Source organism: Oncorhynchus keta, chromosome 13 (assembly GCF_023373465.1).
Source record: "Oncorhynchus keta strain PuntledgeMale-10-30-2019 chromosome 13, Oket_V2, whole genome shotgun sequence".
In the NCBI taxonomy this organism is placed as follows: Eukaryota; Metazoa; Chordata; class Actinopteri; order Salmoniformes; family Salmonidae; genus Oncorhynchus; species Oncorhynchus keta.
The window spans coordinates 30,437,361-30,451,511 of record NC_068433.1 but is presented as its reverse complement, the minus strand read 5'-3'; the positions used below and the strand labels follow the sequence as shown (position 1 = coordinate 30,451,511).

The 14,151-nt window shown below is 44.3% G+C and overlaps 1 protein-coding gene across 1 annotated transcript in view; it reads right to left on the bottom strand.

Moving 5' to 3' along the window:
- The window catches only part of LOC118392166 (astrocytic phosphoprotein PEA-15), a 54,620-nt gene extending 40,849 nt beyond the window's left edge, over positions 1-13,771 (bottom strand). Inside the window, exon 1 of the mRNA XM_035783859.2 lies at positions 13,365-13,771. The gene's annotated coding sequence lies outside the window, so the exon portion shown is untranslated. The remainder of the gene's footprint in view (positions 1-13,364) is intronic.
- Positions 13,772-14,151: the final 380 nt, after the last annotated feature.

Sequence of the window (14,151 nt, the reverse complement as noted above, 5' to 3'; positions counted from 1 at the left end):
TGGATGGAGCGAGACATGATGTCCCAGATGTGCTCAATTGGATTCAGTTCTGGGGAACGGGTGGGCCAGTCCATAGCATCAATGCCTTCCTCTTGGAGGAACTGCTGACACACTCCAGCCACACAAGGTTTAGCATTGTCTTGCATTATGAGGAACCCAGGGCCAACCACACCAGCATATGGTCTCACAAGGTGTCTGAGGATCTCATCTCGGTACCTAATGGCAGTCAGGCTACCTCTGGCGAGCACATGGAGGGCTGTGCGGCCCCTCAAAGAAATGCCACCCTACACCATGACTGACCCCCCGCCAAACCGGTCTTGCTGGAGGATGTTGCAGGCAGCAGAACGTTCTCCACGGCGTCTCCAGACTGTCACGTCTGTCACATGTGCTCAGTGTGAACCTGCTTTCATCTGTGAAGAGCACAGGGCGCCAGTGGCGAATTTGCCAATCTTGGTGTTCTCTGGCAAATGCCAAATGTCCTGCACGGTGTTGGGCTGTAAGCACAACCCCACCCTGTGGACATCGGGCCCTCATACCACCCTCATGGAGTCTGTTTCTGACCGTTTGAGCAGACACATGCAGATTTGTGGCCTGCTGGAGGTCATTTTGTAGGGCTCTGGCCGTGCTCCTCCTGCTCCTCCTTGCACAAAGGTGGAGGTAGCGGTCCTGCTGCTGGGTTGTTGCCCTCCTACGGCCTCCTCCACGTCTCCTGATGTACTGGCCTGTCTCCTGGTAGCGCCTCCATGCTCTGGACACTACGTTGACAGACACAGCAAACCTTCTCGCCACATCTTGTATTGATGTACCATCCTGGATGAGCTGCACTACCTGAGCCAGTTGTGTGGGTTGTAGACTCCTTCTCATGCTACCACTAGAGTGAAAGCAGCGCCAGCATTCAAAAATGACCAAAAAATCAGCCAGGAAGCATAGGAACTGAGAAGTGGTCTGTGGTCCCACCTGCAGAACCACTCCTTTATTGGGGGTGTCTTGCTAAATGCCTATAATTTCCACCTGTTGTCTATTCCATTTGCACAACAGCATGTGACATTTATTGTCAATCAGTGTTGCTTCCTAAGTAGACAGTTTGATTTCACAGAAGTGTGATTGACTTGGAGTTACATTGTGTTGTTTAAGTGTTCTTTATTTTTTTGAGCAGTGTATATACCACAAAGAAGGGAAGATAAGGTGGGGTCACCTATCTTTCCCCACATTGACATCATCAGATCTGAGTGACACTATCCCCTTTAAGCCAATGGGTAAGAGTGACTGCCATGACTTGAATGATAACTTCCTCCTCTCTAGGCTTGGGCAGTATCTAGATTGTCATATCGTCATACTGTACTTTTCCATTTCCCAGGATTTACGGTATTACCGGCATAGCACACAAGAGGGCGCTAAAAACCTCAAGAAAAGCCCACTGGGCCTCTATTACCAGAACACAAACAAATTTAGCACAAACTAATAGCAAATTCACCGTTACCTAAATTCTAACCAGCGAAAATAAACAAACTAATTGCAAAGACAGGAAAATCCAGCCCATAAAGTTATACAAGCATAGCTCGTAGCTAACGAATGCCATTGTTGGTGAGCGTGGACATTGCCAAGGGAAAGTGAACGAGAGAAATTATGTAAATGAACAAAGATGTGATGCATGCTTTTCCGAAGGAAGAGCACCATGTGTACACGGAGCCGATGTGAGAAGAAGAAGAAAAATGTTTAGTAGGAAGCAGAGGGAAGAAATGGCAGCTGTACAGATAACTCATCCAGAACTCTGTGACTTCAGGCAGAAAGCAATTATAAGATATCTGATGGCAAACATTTAGTAGTGAATTGCATACAAGTGTAACCTCATCACCTTATGTGCACCGCACAACAGAGACTTGCCGATAGATATCGAATGCTGTGGACTCACCAGCTCCCGCTTTCTCCCATTGTGCTACTTACAAACAAACATGTGACTGGCTCAACTGTTCTGGGGAACTACGGTAAGCTTCATAATGTATTCCTAACGTATTGCACAAGTTCACTGCAGGTAAAAACTTAAAAAGTAGTGACAAATATTTTATTTTATTGTAAAACCTCAAAGAAATAGTTTCAACGGTATTGACGGTATTTTCCAAATACCCCAATATATGGTATATGGTGTATACCGCCCAAGCCTCCTGCTCTCCTCTCATTTGGTCTCTCCCTCTCTTTTCCGAGGATGTCTGTAACTGTAGATGACTCAGACGCGCTCCTCCTTTTCCCTCCTTCCCTCCTTCCCCGCCTCTTCTGAAAATATGCACTCCTTTCCCTCCCTCCTTCCCCTATCCCTCCTTTCTTCCCTCCTTCCCCTCTGAAAGAAAAGTAAAGCAGTGTAACACGCCTGGCTGTAGTGGCCGACTTGTCCCATAACAAATGGAGAGCAGCACACTCTAGGAGCTCAGACGCAATCATTTTATAACCAACGCGTCAACAGCCAAACTGTCTTCATTAAGGTATAACGACAAACACTAGTCACTAGTTTATATAGTTGGAAAGGACACACACACAGGTGTCTGCAATCCTGGCTTGACTTCATTGGTTGATTTACAGACATAAATAGAAGATATAAAAAAGCATGAATGGATAACAGTGGTGTGGGGGCTGTGCTTTGGCAAAGTGGGTGGGGTTATATCCTTCCTGTTTGGCCCTGTCCGGGGGTGTCCTCGGATGGGGCCACAGTGTCTCCTGACCCCTCCTGTCTCAGCCTCCAGTATTTATGCTGCAGTAGTTTATGTGTCGGGGGGCTAGGGTCAGTTTGTTATATCTGGAGTACTTCTCCTGTCCTATTCGGTGTCCTGTGTGCGTTCTCTAATTCTCTCCTTGTCTCTTTCTTTCTCTCTCTCGGAGGACCTGAGCCCTAGGACCATGCCCCAGGACTACCTGACATGATGACTCCTTGCTGTCCCCAGTCCACCTGGACGTGCTGCTGCTCCAGTTTCAACTGTTCTGCCTTATTATTATTCGACCATGCTGGTCATTTATGAACATTTTAACATCTTGGCCATGTTCTGTTATAATCTCCACCCGGCAAAGCCAGAAGAGGACTGGCCACCCCACATAGCCTGGTTCCTCTCTAGGTTTCTTCCTAGGTTTTGGCCTTTCTAGGGAGTTTTTCCTAGCCACCGTGCTTCTACACCTGCATTGCTTGCTGTTTTGGGGTTTTAGGCTGAGTTTCTGTACAGCACTTTGAGATATCAGCTGATGTACGAAGGGCTATATAAATACATTTGATTTGATTTGATAACATACGATCATTGATACAATTTGGCTATATAGGCCTACAAAATATAATTTGCATTGGGTAGCAAAAACACAACAATCACAAGAATGGCTTCAGATCAAACTCTACGTTGAGACCGAAGGGAGCAAGAGCCTTTCAATTGAAGATCCAGGCGGCCTCTCGTTTTTAGAATAAATGATTGTCAAGGAACCACACCCGCTTGCCCCTAACCATACAGACCTATAGGATCAGGTTACCCATTAGGAGCCGAGAATCAAAAGCGACCCTGGATTTGTTGGGTATAGAACATACAGGATGTCATGACATAACCACCAGCTGACACCTGAAACCTTGACGTCTGCTGAACTGGGATCAGGTCTTGCAGCAAATAGCCCGTTAATCCCTTGTTTCGCAACACATTACGGCTGACTCAGAATCAATGGAAAACAGCCTGAAATAAAGACACAAACAGGTTCCTTCCCCCTCCCCACACACACTCATCTGGCCCAGCCCTCGTTCAGGAACCGTTTGGGCATCTCGCAAAGTGCTTGAACCCTCACCATCACTCTTCAGCTTCCCCCTTTCTCCCCCTTTTTTACTGCAGTGTCTTTCCCTCTCTTTTTCCCACTGTCTTCATCTCTACGGTACTGAAAGTAGGAGGCTTTTGTTATTCTCGTCAAAACAAACAGGAGATAATACAATGTCAAAGTCAAAGCCGCTGTCCTTTCCTGTCCTGTCCTCCCTCTGATTTATTTAATTAGCCAAATAAATCCCCAATACAACATGTCGGCCATTTTCCTTCCATCCTGTCGCTGGGTTATTTTCAGACAGCAGAGCTGTGCAGGGTGACTATAATCAGGACTTTGGCCCACATTCAATGGGAAGTAAACTGTGTGTGTGTGTGTATGTCTCTCTCTCTCTCTGTGTGTGTATGTGTGTGTGCGTGTGTGCGTGTATTTCCAGTGTAACAGACAAACGGCAGCTGTTGATAAGCTGACAGGGACTGAGCTCGTGGTATATACACTAATCCTTCTGCACATGTGTTTTAGTAACCAATATTATTAACTGGCTTTACAGAATAAAAACACTTGTCCAAACACATGACATAACACACAGTCAACACAATGTGACATGTCTGAGAAAGTGCCTCGAATGTAGGATCTTAAATTGATCACTCATTTGGTGCTGCAAATGTTCCTGCACAGAAAATGCAGTACCTATAGGATAAGGACAGAGACAACACAACAGTGGTGTAGGCCTGATTACCAACAACGACGAGACAGCCTACAGGGAGGAGGTGAGGGCCCTGGCGGAGTGATGCCAGGAAAATAACCTCTCCCTCAGCGTCAACAACACAAAAGAGCTGATCGTGGACTTCAGGAGACAGCTGAAGGAGCCCGACCCCATCCACATCGACGGGGCCACAGTGGAGACGGTGAAATGCTGCAGGTTCCTCGGCATACACATCACTGACAATCTGAAATGGTCCACCCACACAGACAGTGTTGTGAAGAAGGCGCAACAGCGCCTCTTCAACCTCAGGAGGCTGAACAAATTTGGCTTGGCCCTCACAAACTTTTACAGATGCACCATTGAGAGCATCCTGTCGGGCTGTATCACCGCCTGGCACGGCAGCTGCACCATCCATGACCGCAGGGCTCTCCAGATGGTGGTGTGGTCTGCCCAACATATCACCGAGGGCACGCTGTCTGCCCTCCAGGACATCTACAGCATCTGGTGTCACAGGAAGGTCAAGACGATCTTCAAGGACCTCACCCAGCCGAGCCATGGCCCGTTCACCCAGCCGAGCCATGGCCCGTTCACCCAGCTACCATCCAGAAGGTGAGGTCAGTAGAGGTCCATCAAAGCTGGGGCCGAGAGACTGAAAAACAGCTTCTATCTCAAGGCCATCAGACCGTTAAATAGTCACCACTAGACGGTCCCCACCCAGTACCCTGCCCTGAACTTAAGTCACTGTCACAAGACAGCTACCACCCGGTTACTCTACCATGCAACTTACATAGGGCTGCTGCCCTATGTACATAGTCATGGAACACTGGTCACTTTAAATAATGTTTACATACTGTTTTACCCACTTCATGTGTATATACTGTGCTCTAGTCAAGTCCATGCTACTTAACTATTGCTGTACATATCCTATTCTTCAGATATACTACATATTCTATCCATATACTCTCCATATTGCCTTATATATATTTCTTCATTCCATTCTATTACTTTTTAGATTTGTGTGTATTGTTGTGTATAGGGCTTTTGCGGTGACCATATTAACGTCACACCGGCGGTCACGAGTCATGAAGGCAGTTAAATTCCACGTGACCGTTTAGTCACGGTAATTGCAGAGCTGCTGCTGGTCATTAGTAGCCTACCAAACTTGCTAACTGCCTGGTACTCAGCAATCTATTGTCCCTTTAATCACTCTGGCATCAATGCAAATGTATTCGAAAATCTAATCAAACACTTCACGAGAGCCCATGAGCTCATGTTGCCCAACACTTAAATAGGCTATGCAACTGGGCGAGAAAACAGAGTGATGGCCTCTATATTTATTTCTCAACTTTCCTAATATTAAGCACATTGCTTATATTTACAACAGCTACCTGGCTGGCACGATAATAAACCGCAGGGAAAAGCGTCCTCCATTTGCTATTTAAGTGCATAGATGACATGTATGTTTTGATACAGGTGCATGATAAAGGTACATTCTAAATCAAAACACATTTCACACATATATTAGTTAGTATATGTAAAGGCAAGATTAAACCAGATTAAACCTTCTGTAGCTCAGTTGGTAGAGCATGGCGCTTGTAACGCCAGGGTAGTGGGTTCGATCCCCGGGACCACCCATACGTAGAATGTATGCACACATGACTGTAAGTCGCTTTGGATAAAAGCGTCTGCTAAATGGCATATATATTATTATCGTCTGATGGGTGGCACTATTAGCCTGTCACTTGTTGAATTATATATTACCACTTGTGAACGATGCCCAGCATAAGAAACAATGCCTTTTTTTGACAACTTTTCCAAATCATAGTCGCACACCTCATGTAGCGTAGCCCATAGGCCTCTATGTTGTAATAAGATTTGTATCGCAACTAAACTGGCAAATAACTTCTTAAAATTAAGCACATTAATCCGGTTTTACAAGGGGTGTAGAGCCTAACTGGCATATATAAGCAGCGCCTGAGTTTCAAGTTGGGGAAGATCATTTTCACCATAGAAATGCACCTTTATAATAAAAGCATTACATGTATAATTGCATTTGCGGTCACTTTTGATATTGGTGTTTTCCTTTAATGGAACATTTGCTCTTATAACCTACTATATACCATGTGCGCATTGCTGAGCTTATAATGTGAAGAAATAGCTCAATAGTTTATCAACATTTTAAGCTAAATATTCTGATCTGTTGCATCAGCCATATTGCGTAAAAAATGTTTTGATGTTAGTGGTTCAATTAATTTGGGATCTATCGCATCCCACAATTGTCCCAGACTATGTTTGGAATATTTATTTATCGCACAGAATAGAATAGGTCGACCTTTGTACTACGGGGGATAGTAGCTTGACATAGACTAGTGGTTTTGCTGTTCGTTTGGCCTTCTCATCTTGTTGGCTGATGAACAGTTCTTACAATATCTTTAATATGTACCTTGGAATTGGATAAGGGTGCACGCAGCTGCGTCCCGATGTGTCTGTCTTCACTTGTAGCCTGTGAGAAAGACCCAATCACATGAAGGAGCGCGCAGCACAACGGCCCCTGGCTGCAAAAGGCGTGGATTTTTTTTGGTGGGGATGCATTACGGCCACACAAAGGGGATGCCGCCGTGGAATTCCAGGCATTATCAAGTGCTTGTCAAATTGTGAATGAGTGACTGATGTAGTGTGTACAGCCTGTGCAAAAAAACAAAAAAAAAACAAAGCAGAGCTCATGCCTTTTAAGCAATTTTTTCAAATCATCATTAGAGTCGCATCATGCAGCCTTACAATGTTTTAAAAATCGAAACATACAGCGCAACGTTTGTAGAACAACTGAAGTTACATGAATAGCTCTAGGAATATTTCTTTGTCAACTTCTCAACACATATCATATCACGCATCTTTTGACCTGTCTTTAATAAATGATGGATTTATTGTGAAGGTGTAGGCTATATTACATGGATTTATTAGACTACTGTGTAGATGTTCCAAAGGTCTGTATCAGTGTCTTGTAGGCTGTGTGTGGAAGACAGGAGATGCTAAATGTGTTTATGCTAATTAACGGTCAATTACCGTGAGACCGACAGTTATTTGCTTGTCAATCAACGGTCGATGAGATCTCGTGACCGCAACAGCACCTAGTTGTGTATTGTTAGATATTACTGCACGGTTGGAGCTAGGAACACAAGCGTTTCGCTACACCTGGAATAACATCTGCAAAATAGGTGTATGCGACCAATAACATTTGGTTTGATTAGGTATCTTCGTGTGGATTACATAAGCAACAGCACAGCACAAGGTCACACCTATATGCATACACACACACACACACACACACACACACACACACACACACACACACACACACACACACACACACACACACACACACACACACACACACACACACACACACACACACACACACACACACACACACACGGACGTGCGTATGGACACATGCTCGAACGCATGCGAGCACACACGCACCGACCGAGCGTGTCTCTGCCTGTCTTTTCATGGTGTTATAGCCGGGGGAATCAAGTTAACATTGTTATCTGGCACTGAGCTTCACAACAAGCCACAAAGTAATGGAAGTCTTTTTTCACCGTAGCCTTATAGAAGGGAAACTGATGAAATATGAAGCTTGTGTGTCTGTGCAAACCTTAACTGATGGAGAGTCCCTGCCTGGCCAAGACCCAAATGGCTGGATGGATGGCTAGATTCATGTCTTACTGAGCAAAAATAACGGCGAGAAAGACAAGGGATAGAAAGGATTGAAAACAAAAGACTTTGGGATTTTGTTTGTGTGTGTGTGTGTGTGTGTGTGTGTGTGTGTGTGTGTGTGTGTGTGTGTGTGTGTGTGTGTGTGTGTGTGTGTGTGTGTGTGTGTGTGTGTGTGTGTGTGCTCTTTTGGGGAATACAAATCTCTTAACAGCACCCAGGTTTGGAGATATCCACAGTGCCATGGTAACATTCACCCACTTCCATCCATCCATCCATCCATCCATCCATCCATCCACCTCTCTTTCTTTCCATCTGACAGCACACACACTGGCTCCTTGGTTACATAGTGGTTGGCATGGGCAAACTCACGCTCTCTCTCGTTCTCTCTCTCTCTCGCTCTCTCTCACACTCGCTCTCTCTATCTCTCTCTGTTTCTGTGTCGCACTGTCTCACTCCCTCTCTCTACCCTGTCTATCCCACTTGATCATCTCAACAGCAGATGAAGAGGCAGAGCAACAGGCACAGACCAGACTCACTGCCTGGAGATGCAGACTTTATCTCTCTCTTTAAATTTCAACTCAATTATATTTGCTTTAATTGGCATGACGTAACAATGTACATATTGCCAAAGCTTACTTTGGAGATTTACAATATTAACATAATTAAAATAAGAATCAATATTGTTAATGGGACAACAGTAACAACAATAATCAAGGGTCAAAATAACCATTCATTTAACAATGGCATAAAGGACATGTGCACGTTGTTCGGTCTGTCAGACACGGCCCCTCATTTTATGTCAGGCAGCAATGTCATGCGAGGCCAACCCACAGCTCTCTGCATCCTCCCCCAACAGGATGGGAAATATATTCTCATCAGAGAGATCTTTGAAACCTTGAATAAGAGTTTCAAATTTGGGGAAGTGACACTCTAATTGTTTCATATTCTTGACATTTTGTCAGGGAATGCAGCTCTGTCTCGGGTTCTGCTGTGGTGCAGTGGTTGCATAGCCTTTCCTCTATAGGGAGCCAGGTTTTTCCTGTGTCTACCCTTCTCAATGGTAAGGCTGTGCTCACTGTACCTTGTCAAGGTTTTTCTAAGGTTTTGATTAGTAACCATGGTCAAATAATTTGCCTGTCGATTTAGGGCCAGATAACACTGCATTTTGCTTTATGCTTGTGCTTGTGTTTCCCAATAAGTAATGTTGTTTTATTTTGACTGTCTTGTAGTTTGGTTTATTCTGATTGATTGGATGTGTGTAGTAAGATACAGAACAATTGACTGCTGGTACTGAATGACACACACAGGCCACCATACCCACCACAGATATGGGCAGGACGAGAGGCAGCGAAAACCAACACATACACAGCTGGACTGATCAGACTGAAGGTACAGATGTAGGATCTTAATTTGAGCCAGTATTCTACAGCAGGACAATAATCCTGCAGCAACAGGAATTGTGAATTATTATGTGGATTATAATTCATGGAAAATGTTGTAAGGGTTGATACATTTTTCATTATGGAAAATCAAGTCTGACATTTTAAAGTGGAAATTACAAACTTTAAAAGCCTTTCTAACCTTTGAATACACCACAAGTTTGTGTTTGCTGCTGTGCAGGAACATTCTCTGCAACAAAAGAGTGATCAAATGAAGATCTTACATCTGTATGAGGAATCTACCAAAAATGTAGTGGGTAGAATGAGAAATTAATAGGGAGGACAGACAGACAAACATGATAGAGATAGACAGAGATGGTGAGCGAGAGAGAGAGAGAGGGAGACAGGCAGACAGAAAGAGAGGCAGACAAACAGAGAGACAGGCAGACGGACATGCTAGCATCTACAGTAAAGAGTGAGACAGAAAGAGAAAAACAAAGATGAAGAGTTAGAGGTGCCTCTTTCTGTGGCACACAATGATATCACTACACACACACACACACACACACACACACACACACACACACACACACACACACACACACACACACACACACACACACACACACACACACACACACACACACACACACACACAATACCTCCATCTGTGCACTCAATCATCCTTCTCCAAACACAGCAGTCCAATCGAATCAAGTCATATCAAATCAAATCACGGCTATTGAGACTTTTCATTTGGAAGCAGAGAGTGGATTACATATAGGAGGGGGGATTAGGGGGGGCTGCTGGATGTGTGTGTGTGTGTGTGTGTGTGTGTGTGTGTGTGTGTGTGTGTGTGTGTGTGTGTGTGTGTGTGTGTGTGTGTGTGTGTGTGTGTGTGTGTGTGTGTGTGTGTGAGCGCACAAGCGATTCCAGGAAGATTCCATAATCCATAACGAACCAGGAATAGTGTAGCCTACATATGGGCTGTGTCCCAAATGGCACCCTATTTCCTATACTGTATAGTCCACTACTTTTTACCAGGGCGCTGACTGCATGGAAGCACTGCAGCATAGCAACTGTTGGGATGGGTTAATCAGGTTTTTGTGCCGACCCAGCTTAGAGCTGGGTGAGGCTTAAGCCCTCCTCTCCACCACACCACTGGACTGCCAGACAGTGGATGGTTGACCTTGTGAAAGAGACAGCGAGAGAGAGAGAGAGAGAGAGAGAGAGAGAGAGAGAGAGGGGGGGGGGGGATTTGTGTGTGTGTGTGTGTGTGTGTGTGTGTGTGTGTGTGTGTGTGTGTGTGTGTGTGTGTGTGTGTGTGTGTGTGTGTGTGTGTGTGTGTGTGTGTGTGTGTGTGTGTGTGTGTGTGTGTGTGTGTGTGTGTGTGTGTGTGTGTGTGCATTCGTGACATAATGTTCCAGAACCATGGTTTGAAAGATTTTTGGGAGGCGTTCCAATTCCAAACTCCTAAAGTTACCTACAGGGTTCAACTTCAACACAACACACCACCGACAGCTCAATGATGCAACACAGCACCCACCCTCGAAGGCATAGTTTCCTCTACATCTGGAACTGAGTGAGGAGAACGTGTAAATATTCTGGAGATTTTCACAAGCACATCCCGACTCCCTTACTGTCGTTTCCAAAATACGTGCTGAGACTGCAGACCTCAACACAGAAACACTGCTTCAATGACATGTCGTACATCGTAACATGACAAAGCATTTCATGTGATAGTTTCCTTTGCTTCAGGTACAGAGCGAGCGAGACATTCCTGGTTCCACAATTGACTCAGTCAGAAAATGCTCAACGGTCACAGTAAAAAACAAAGAAAGTTCTGCTCTGATAAGGGAGTCAAGACAACAGCGGAGCGTGTGTCTTGGACGTGGGCGGTAGAGGACATTGAGACAGCTTGCTTTTTGGTTTAATGATCCCCCCTCCCTCTCTCTCTCTGTCTGTCTTTCTCTCTCTCCCCGGGGCCGGAATGGCTCTCCCATTTGATATATCGATTTTATTTTATTTTGGTCGGTGGACAAAACTGTTCAGCACAGCAGAAATGTGCTTCCCCCTTGGCTACGTCCTGTCTGTGTCTGTGGGAATGTGTGCGGCGGAGTGTTTCGCCCGTCTCTGAGTCAACACAAAGGGGTTTTCGGGAAGACAAAACTATTTCAAAACCTCCAGCACAAAAACAACGGGTCCTTTTTAAAAAAAATATAGCACAAAGCAGAGTAGCTTTCTTAGTGTGACAGTTGTAGTCGTTGTATCTTCCTACAGAATGACTTGAAACAATGTAAATAGAGTCTGGTGCTGCCAAATCTGTGTTTTTAGCCAACTCCTCTGACTATTGTTGGACTAGTATTGTTGGACTAGTATTGTTGGACTAGTATTGTTGGACTAGTACACACTCCGTTTGTACAACAGATGTACAACGCGTTTAATACATCGACTGACATACAACCAATATTTTTTGATGGGTTTGGTTGTTTAAAAAAAGGTTTGACACAACCATTGTGTGCGCACTGCACACAGATCAGGAGACTTGTGGAAGTGGTCCTTGGTATATTTGGAATGTAACTTGTGAGAGAAAAGGCAATGACAGGAAATGCACGCAGTGGCAGCTGTCACCCGGTGCCTAACACAGTTTACACTGTTTAAAAGGCTAAACTGATTTTAGATCCGATCCTCCCCTGAGACGCTTGATACAGCTCCAGCTCTGTAGCCTAGTAGTGCAAGGGTTATTGTACACCAAATCACTGACAAAAATGACAAGGAAATAGACTAAAAACAATATTTTGATGACAATATATTAGTAATGCATTAGTAATTAACCAACAATAATGGCAATATTAATTATTACCATTATTATTATTTCATTATAGTACTGTCACTAATAACGCCATTGTTGTCTCAATCATCAACCTGATTCATTACAGTACAGCCTAACAGTAGTTTTCAGCAAGCAGTATATATGGCCGTTCGCTTTCCCCCAATTGCTCACTCGTGCACACATTCGTGCATGGTGATGCTGGGCTCGGCGCAGCGGTCGGGATTAAGGATGTTATGTGCTCAACATTTCCCTCATGTCCATTATTCACAGTCATGATTAAGGCACGACAAAAACACTGACACATTAGCGAGGTCACAGGTTGTTTAACAGCATTGATTATTAAGCTATTGTTTGAACCACTCTCCGATATTGAACGCCACAGAACATTCCAGATAAAGTGGTTAGGGATGTCAATGTAAAAAAAAAAACGATTGGGGATTAGGCTACACAGCAACATTGAGAAAGCAGGAGTGACAGTTTACACAATATCATCATAACGATGAATCAATACATCGAGTAAATGAAATGGTCCTTGGAGGATAAGGCATTCGCCTATAATGCCAATTCACGGGTTAAGCAGTTCATTCAAGTCGGGTTCTCTTCCTGAGCAACGTCCCATCATTCATTGCCGGCATTGTTCACTTGGTTATCATCCAAGACAAAAGACAACCCAACAACCAAACGAAAGTCATATCAAGTGTTTTGAAACACAAAACTATACATGTTTATGGAAGTAGGGTTTATGGTTCATCATGTAACGGAATTCTCTGATGATGGTGCCAAAATAATGATGATAAATCAAGTAGTAGCATACAACCATTATTATATCATTGAATAATGACAAATTCAAAAAGCAAAAACTGAAAAAACACACTCGCATACAATGACACGCCAACCTTATAACCTCCCATACAAATAGTGAGTGAAGCCAGGATAATAAAAACATGTGTTGGCTTACCCCGGGCGTTGTGTAGGCTATGAGTCCGCGAAGAGAGATGCCCTGTTCTGTGGGTGAGATAGTGTTCACTTCTCTACCAGTTATCAAAATGTGATTTGTATTCGATTGACGCACAATCTCGCTGCAAAATCGGCTTCTTCAGTCAGCTCCTCTATCCAGAATGTAGGCTAGTTGGTTTAGGATGTTGTCAGCTCTGGGACGCCGTCTAGTGATGGATTTTATTAACATATAAAAGCGTTTACAAAAGCAATTGTTATGGCGAAATTCTATTGGCTAGTGTGGATAAGTGCTTTGTTTTTGTTCCAGGCAAGTTCTATCCGTCCGTCCGGTTGTCTGGATACACAGTTTTGCCGGTTCGTTGATGGAAACGCCTTTTCTTTACTCTCTCTCTCTCTCTCTCTCTCTCGGTTGTCGTCCCCGGTGCCACACCCCCCGACACGTTATTGTCCTCCAACTCTTTTTCTCTTGTTTCCTCCGATGTAACATCCAGTGTGGCATCGGAATCGCGAGCATCACAATCATTGGCATCTCTCTAGCCAGGAGCGCGAGGTAGATGACATTGAATTCTCTAAACTGAGGGAATAGGTTAACTTGTCACAGTAAAAACAAGCCCAATTTTTATATAATTTTATCTCGACTCTGATGCAGTTGTGTATTCAACGATGGGCCTACTATATTAGGTTAGCCTACTATATTAAATTGACATGTTGTGGTTGGATGTTAGTGGGTCGGAGAATTAGAAGAGAGATAGAGAGAAAAGAGAGACGGAGAGAAGGGATAGCAAATG